General features: G+C 34.5%; 1 pseudogene; it reads right to left on the bottom strand.

Moving 5' to 3' along the window:
• The window catches only part of LOC105289709, an 8019-nt pseudogene extending 1980 nt beyond the window's left edge, over positions 1 to 6039 (bottom strand).
• Positions 6040 to 6254: the final 215 nt, after the last annotated feature.

Genomic DNA, 6254 nt, shown 5'->3' with positions numbered 1-6254 from the left:
TTAAGTCATATTTTTACTTTGTGTGGCTTTATATAGCGATGTCTTCTACTCGGTCAATAAATATGATGAAATAATAGAAACATACATATCATTCTCTGCCTCTGGTTCCTGGAAAAAGACCTTAAAACACTTGGAATTTTTAAGCGATAAGCAGTGGGAGCATTTTTTGTTCTAATATTTGGTCTTTCATCCAAGTTCCTGTCAGAGTTCCCAAATCCCTAGGGATTTTCTGAGTGATAGAAGTGCCTTTGTCCTAAGGAGACAACTTTTGGGGGGCTTCCAAATAGTTTCAGAATGGGGGCTGGTCACCAGAAACATCAAGCCATGATTAGAAGCATAAACTTTCAGTCCTACCTCCCCATCCTCCAGAAGGGGAGAGGGATTGGAGATTAAATTCATGATTGATCATACCTAAGTAACGAAGCCTCCATAAAAGTTTCCAAAGTACAGGTTCAGGAAGCTTCTGGACTAACGAACACATCCACTGGGTAAGTGGCACACCCCAACTCCAAAGGGACAGAGTTCCTGTGCTCAGGAGTTTTCTAGACCTCATACTATGTATCTCTTCATCTGTATTCTTTATCAGTTTTTTTTTTATTATTATATAATAAATTGGTAAACGTAGGTAACTGTTTCCCTGAATTCTGTGAGCTATTCTAGCAAGTGATCCAATCCAAGGAGGGGGTCATGAGAACTTCCGATTTGTAGCCAAAATGAACAAAAGTTGTGAGCAACCAAGGGACATACTACTTGCGACTGGCACCTGATAGTGGGGGATAGTCTTGTGGGACTGGACCCTTAACCTGTGTGATCTGATGCTATCCTGAGGTGAACAGTGTCAGAATTAAGTTAAATTGTAGGACACTCAGCTAGTCTCCAGAGAAATGTCTGGTGTGGGAGAAACACTGCAGATATTTGGTGTCAGATATTTGGTGTGAGTATGGTAGTGGTATAGGAATAAAGGAGAAACCCAGAAGGAGATTTTTTTTTTTCTTTTTCAAATGTATATTGAATTTTTACTATGTAGGTACTTGACTAGATCCAGCGACTCAATTGTGAACAAAATAAAAATACTGGCAGAGCCTTGTTAGGATTATATTTAAATGCTAAGAAAGCATTGATTAGTCATCAGATAAAAATACTGTCATAACAATTATTACAAATTTTAATGATATACTTTTTGCATTTAGAGATATAATTTAGACTGGCGCATCAAGGAAAGCTTCTATGAAAGAGTAACATGGATGTTAGTCATGAAAAATTAGCAGATGTTAAGAATGAGATCATGGAGAATATTTCAGGCACAGAAAAACAGAAGTTTTGTGTGCCACAAGTGGAAAAAGTTTGGTACTTTCAAGAAACTGAAAATCATGGACTAAGGGACCTGATGAAGAGAGAGGGGTGAGGTGTGAAAGAGAGGGCTGAAGCAGTACGCAGAGACCAGATACTGAAGGACCTTGAAGGGCAGACATTGTATTATCTGAGTAAAAAATACGGATTTTTCTATTATTGACAATCTCTGATGAGTTTTAAACAGTGCATTGAATAATCATGATTGTGTACAACTGTTTGTCTTAAAATTATCCTGCTGAGAGAATGATCTTTGGTTAAATTATTAGAAGTGGAGTTGCACATAGGAGCTCCATCTGTATTTCTCGATATTCTCATGTGTGCCCATTTCAATATCACATACATATAAATAAATAATATGATAACAAACATATAAAAATGGAAATATAACTCCTTTCAATTTTAATTTTGTATTACAAGTTATGAGATGAACAAAATAATATGAGACAAATGGTAATACAAAATATAATTTCATAAGTTTATTGGCCACTTGAATTTAGTTTTCTGATTTTGCTTATTTATATTTATGTTAGAGACTAGATGCTTATTTACTAAAACAGTCTTCCTCCTTCAGGGCACAGAGATAGAGTTTATTTCTTGTCTGAGGTTAGGTGTGGTCATGTGATTAAATTCTGGCTAATGGAGTATGAGCAGACCCATGGCTCTTAAAGCAATCCCACGCAGAGATTTTTGTTGTTGTCCTCACATCCACTGGCTAATAGAGAAGAATCTGAGCATCCAGAAGAAGTCAAAGCCAAAAATTAAAATCAGTCGGGTTAATAAGCCACTGAAGTAAATTACTCCTGTGAGTGGGAGAAGGGGATGAGTACAAGGGATAGCACAAGGTTCTTTTGAGAGATGGAACTGTTCTATATCCTAATTATGATGGTTGTTACATGAATCTACCTGTGATTTAAAATTTGTAGAATTTTACATGAAAAGTCAACTTTGATTTATGATAATTGAAAAAAATAAAACGTAATAATAAAAATAAACACAGTATTTCAGATCAGGCATTTAGATCACCTCGTTAAAATGTTATTTTTGGAGCTGGAGTTATATAGTCATCATTCCTCTGAATTCAAAGGCTTTTCTGAAGAAAGTTTTAATTAGACCTACAGCTTACATTAATCTTTTGTGAAGTTTCACCCACAAGTTCAATAATCTTGAAACTCTTCTTGATAACACAAAAGGTTGGGAGATTTAAAGAGCAAAGGAGATGAGGATGAGGGTCTTGAGTAGAAGTTTAGATTCTGTTACAGCAATCAATTGTTTCAAATTCCTTATTATACTAACATTATCTATTCCAATCGGTTAAAAAATAGCTACTGTGTTATTTGTAGATTCTTGGTCATTTTAGTAATCTACGGTCACAAATCAGGAGTGATTCTTTTTGATTTGTTTTGTTTTATCATCTACCTCTCATTTTACTTTTTAAACAGAAATATCTTGTTTGTTTAAAATGCTTTCTAGTTTCCCTAAGGATTGGCAATGCATGTGGTCTTGTTCCTTGACCATTTGTCTCATATTATTTTGTTCATCTCTAATTATTTTAATTTTCAAATATGCTATCTTATTAACTCCAAACTTATTTGTCTCATCATCTATGTTTCATAGCTGGTAATACAAAATATTTATAGTGTACCTACCATCCACCAGGTTGTTCTCACAACAAAGGTAGAGACATATTATTTTTACATTTTACATGTGAAGAAACTGAACAAACAAAATATTTAGAACTCACAGATTATTAGACAAAATACAAAATATATTTGGGTTATAGCAAGTCTTTTCACTCCACTGTTCACTGATACATAACTAGAATGCTACTATTCTATATTTCTTACAAGACTTGGACAAGTAGATTTTTACCAGAGAACTATAAAAGAAATAATGCAAAGCATTCATTTAAGAAAAATAAGTTTTAAAAGTAATGTAAGCATTAAATAACTTTTGTTCAAATTTTTCAGTATTTCTCTACTATTGATCTGAGGTTCAAAATATGTTCATTTAAGTGACAGTCAAACCATTCCATGAAAAAATTGTAAGCGATGTAACATTGGTGAAATCAGGACAAGCAAGTGCATTTCTTGAGCAGTTTAAACAGCTTCCTAAAATCCTCTAAGCAGTTCAAACCTAAAAATAACTTAAATTATTCAGATCTTTAATAATGTGCAAATACGATGCCATCCTTTCTAAGCTCTAGGTATGTGATAATTCCTATCGTTTTTCATTAAAGGCTGCTGGATTTTGAACAGTTAGAATTCTAATCTCATTTCCACAAAGGCCTGAGAAGGCATTAATATCCATCTCGAAGGAGATCACACATTTCATCTGCTTAGAGAAAAGACAGCGCTCCAGGACTCTTTGATAGAAGGAAAGGAGGGAGACACAACTATTATGCTATGAAGAAGATTTTGTCTCGTCAAGATGCTTGGGCATCTACACTAAGAGATATCAAAACAAAAGTTTCTACAATCAACCTACTACATTAAAAAAAAATCTAAGCTGTTTTTGCAGTGTCGCCTTAAAAGGGTTGACATTTTCAAAACTATTCTATATTATAACATAAAAACAACTACATGCATAGTATATTTAATAGTATTTGACAGCTTAGATAAGAGTGAGAAATATGTTTAATGTATAGGAGATCAAAGGATTTGAGAAATATATCATCATATGAAGATATGACATATAATATAAATAAGAAAAATAAATAATGTTTCTGTATCAGACGTAAATTTACTTTAAAATAACGGATTCTTAAGACATACCAATTATATAACTAAGGTATGCTTTTGATGGTAAGGTAAAACTCAGGAAATACTGAACTATAGAAACCATAGGAAAAATCATCCTATTATCAAGACTACCAAGAATGTACATTTTTTAATTTTGAAATTTAATCCCACTAATCTTTAGGCAGTGTGTGAGTAATGTACTTATATTTGTGAAAAGCTCTTTATGGTTACTTTCCTGAGGTTGAGATTCACAGTCCTTATGTTAGAAGCAACTTCCCTTACTCTTTGCCAACTTTTAAAATTATGATTCCATTTTTCTCAAGAAGTCTTCTTTCCCTAACTAGACGAAAGGTAATGTGAGGCCACCATAAACTCAGTACAACACAGAAAAACGCAGTCAGTTCGGCTTGCCTGCAATTTTAGTGTGTTCCACTTTCAAATCATGGAAACCTGAGTATGCAGGAATTTTCCGTTTCAGTTAACTTCTGTCAGTCTACATGATGCAGTCTTGTTTGGTTGACATCTATTGCTGTCTTATTATTACATACATATCAGTATTGGGCATATAACCTATAAGATGAGACAGTGGTTTCTCCTGGCTTCTCCAAATATCATATCACCAACACTGTGTTTTTTGAATTATTCTGACTACATGAGGAGACTGGTATTCTAACTGTCTCATACTCTAATTGCGTATATAAGTTTTGCAAATGTTTCAGCACTTTTACATGGAGAGTTCAATTCATATTCACTGTAAATAAGAATAAACTAGCATGTTTGTTACAATGCAGATTTCCAAGCATCAAAATAAAAGGATAAAAGGCTGATTCCAAAAATCATCCAAGAAATACTTTCTAGACAGTAACATGCTAATTTGTGACCAGATAGGAGTTGTGGACTGTAATTCAGAATCTTTGACATAAATCACCTAGACAAGTTTATCAAAGCAATTTCAATTTTAAAATCTCCCTAAATGTTTGGCTATTACAACCCCCTTCCACTTACTACCAGGACCACATTAACACACCAAAGAAACTGCTCTTCCCTTTCTCTGTGAGAACCACTGTTTCATTTGTTGCATAAGCTTCAATTCACCTCTAATATTCTCTGGTGGTTTTCTTGTCACAATTTGTTTTGCTTTGAACAAAAACAATGAGCATAGACATTACAAAGATGTTACTACTGCAGATCAGTTAAGATTCAGGGAGATTTGGTGGGCAGGATCGGGTTTCGGGTTTAAACCACTCACAGATTCTGTGACCTCGGACAAATTACTTAACCTCTTTGAAACTCAGTTTCTTGTACGTGAAAGCTGAATAATGGTATCTAGCATTCAAGTTTATTGCATTGATTTCACAAGATAAAATACAGGAAGTTGTATTGCAATGCCTGCTATATAATATGTCCTCTAAAGAAGCAGCTATTTCTATGCTTATTATTATTATTGTATTTTGAAAAAGTATATTGTTATTCATCAAACTGTAGAACAAACAAACATATTACCACAATTATCTTCACTTCTCTAAAGATGATTATCGTGTTAAATCCTTGAGTCTTCTGTCATCTATCTAAAAAACACTTATTTTCAGAGCTGCCATCATTACCTATTAAAGTTTGTTCATTCATGGACTCACCTGGGCCTGGGTCTTATTTAACCTATCAGAAAGCTTCCTTTTATCCTTGTTTTTATCCTTGCTCTTCAGATTAAGTATTTGACATTTTAATATAATTATATCATTTACATATTAATTTGGAGCTTAGGGCTCAACTGCTTTCAGTGCTGAGGTCCTGCTTTGCCTGCTGTCCACCTAGGATTCGGAGACCAGGACCTTGACCCCTTCCTGAGGTATGACTGATCCGTCCTCTCCACTGCCACTCTCTACTGAGGGTGTGTAACGGGACATTTTTTCCACCTACCATATACTATATCTCCTCTGATATCTGCCATGTTTTGCAGATCTGTTTGTACCAAAGCAGTGAGGTCTCCCTTGTGGACTCCTGTGAGGGTCAATTTTGAGAGATCTGTGCGATAAAACCTATCAACGATTTTTGGCCTTAGTGTATATCTCAATCAGAAGCACAGCGGTCCCTCAAACTATAACAGCTTGAGGTTAAAGATTCTTCATTCTCAGATTCACAGGAAACATCAAATTTAAACTACTG

The sequence above is a fragment of the Pteropus vampyrus genome, unplaced genomic scaffold (assembly GCF_000151845.1).
Source record: "Pteropus vampyrus isolate Shadow unplaced genomic scaffold, Pvam_2.0 Scaffold27, whole genome shotgun sequence".
Taxonomy (NCBI): Eukaryota; Metazoa; Chordata; class Mammalia; order Chiroptera; family Pteropodidae; genus Pteropus; species Pteropus vampyrus.
This window is presented reverse-complemented; position numbering and strand designations above follow the sequence as displayed.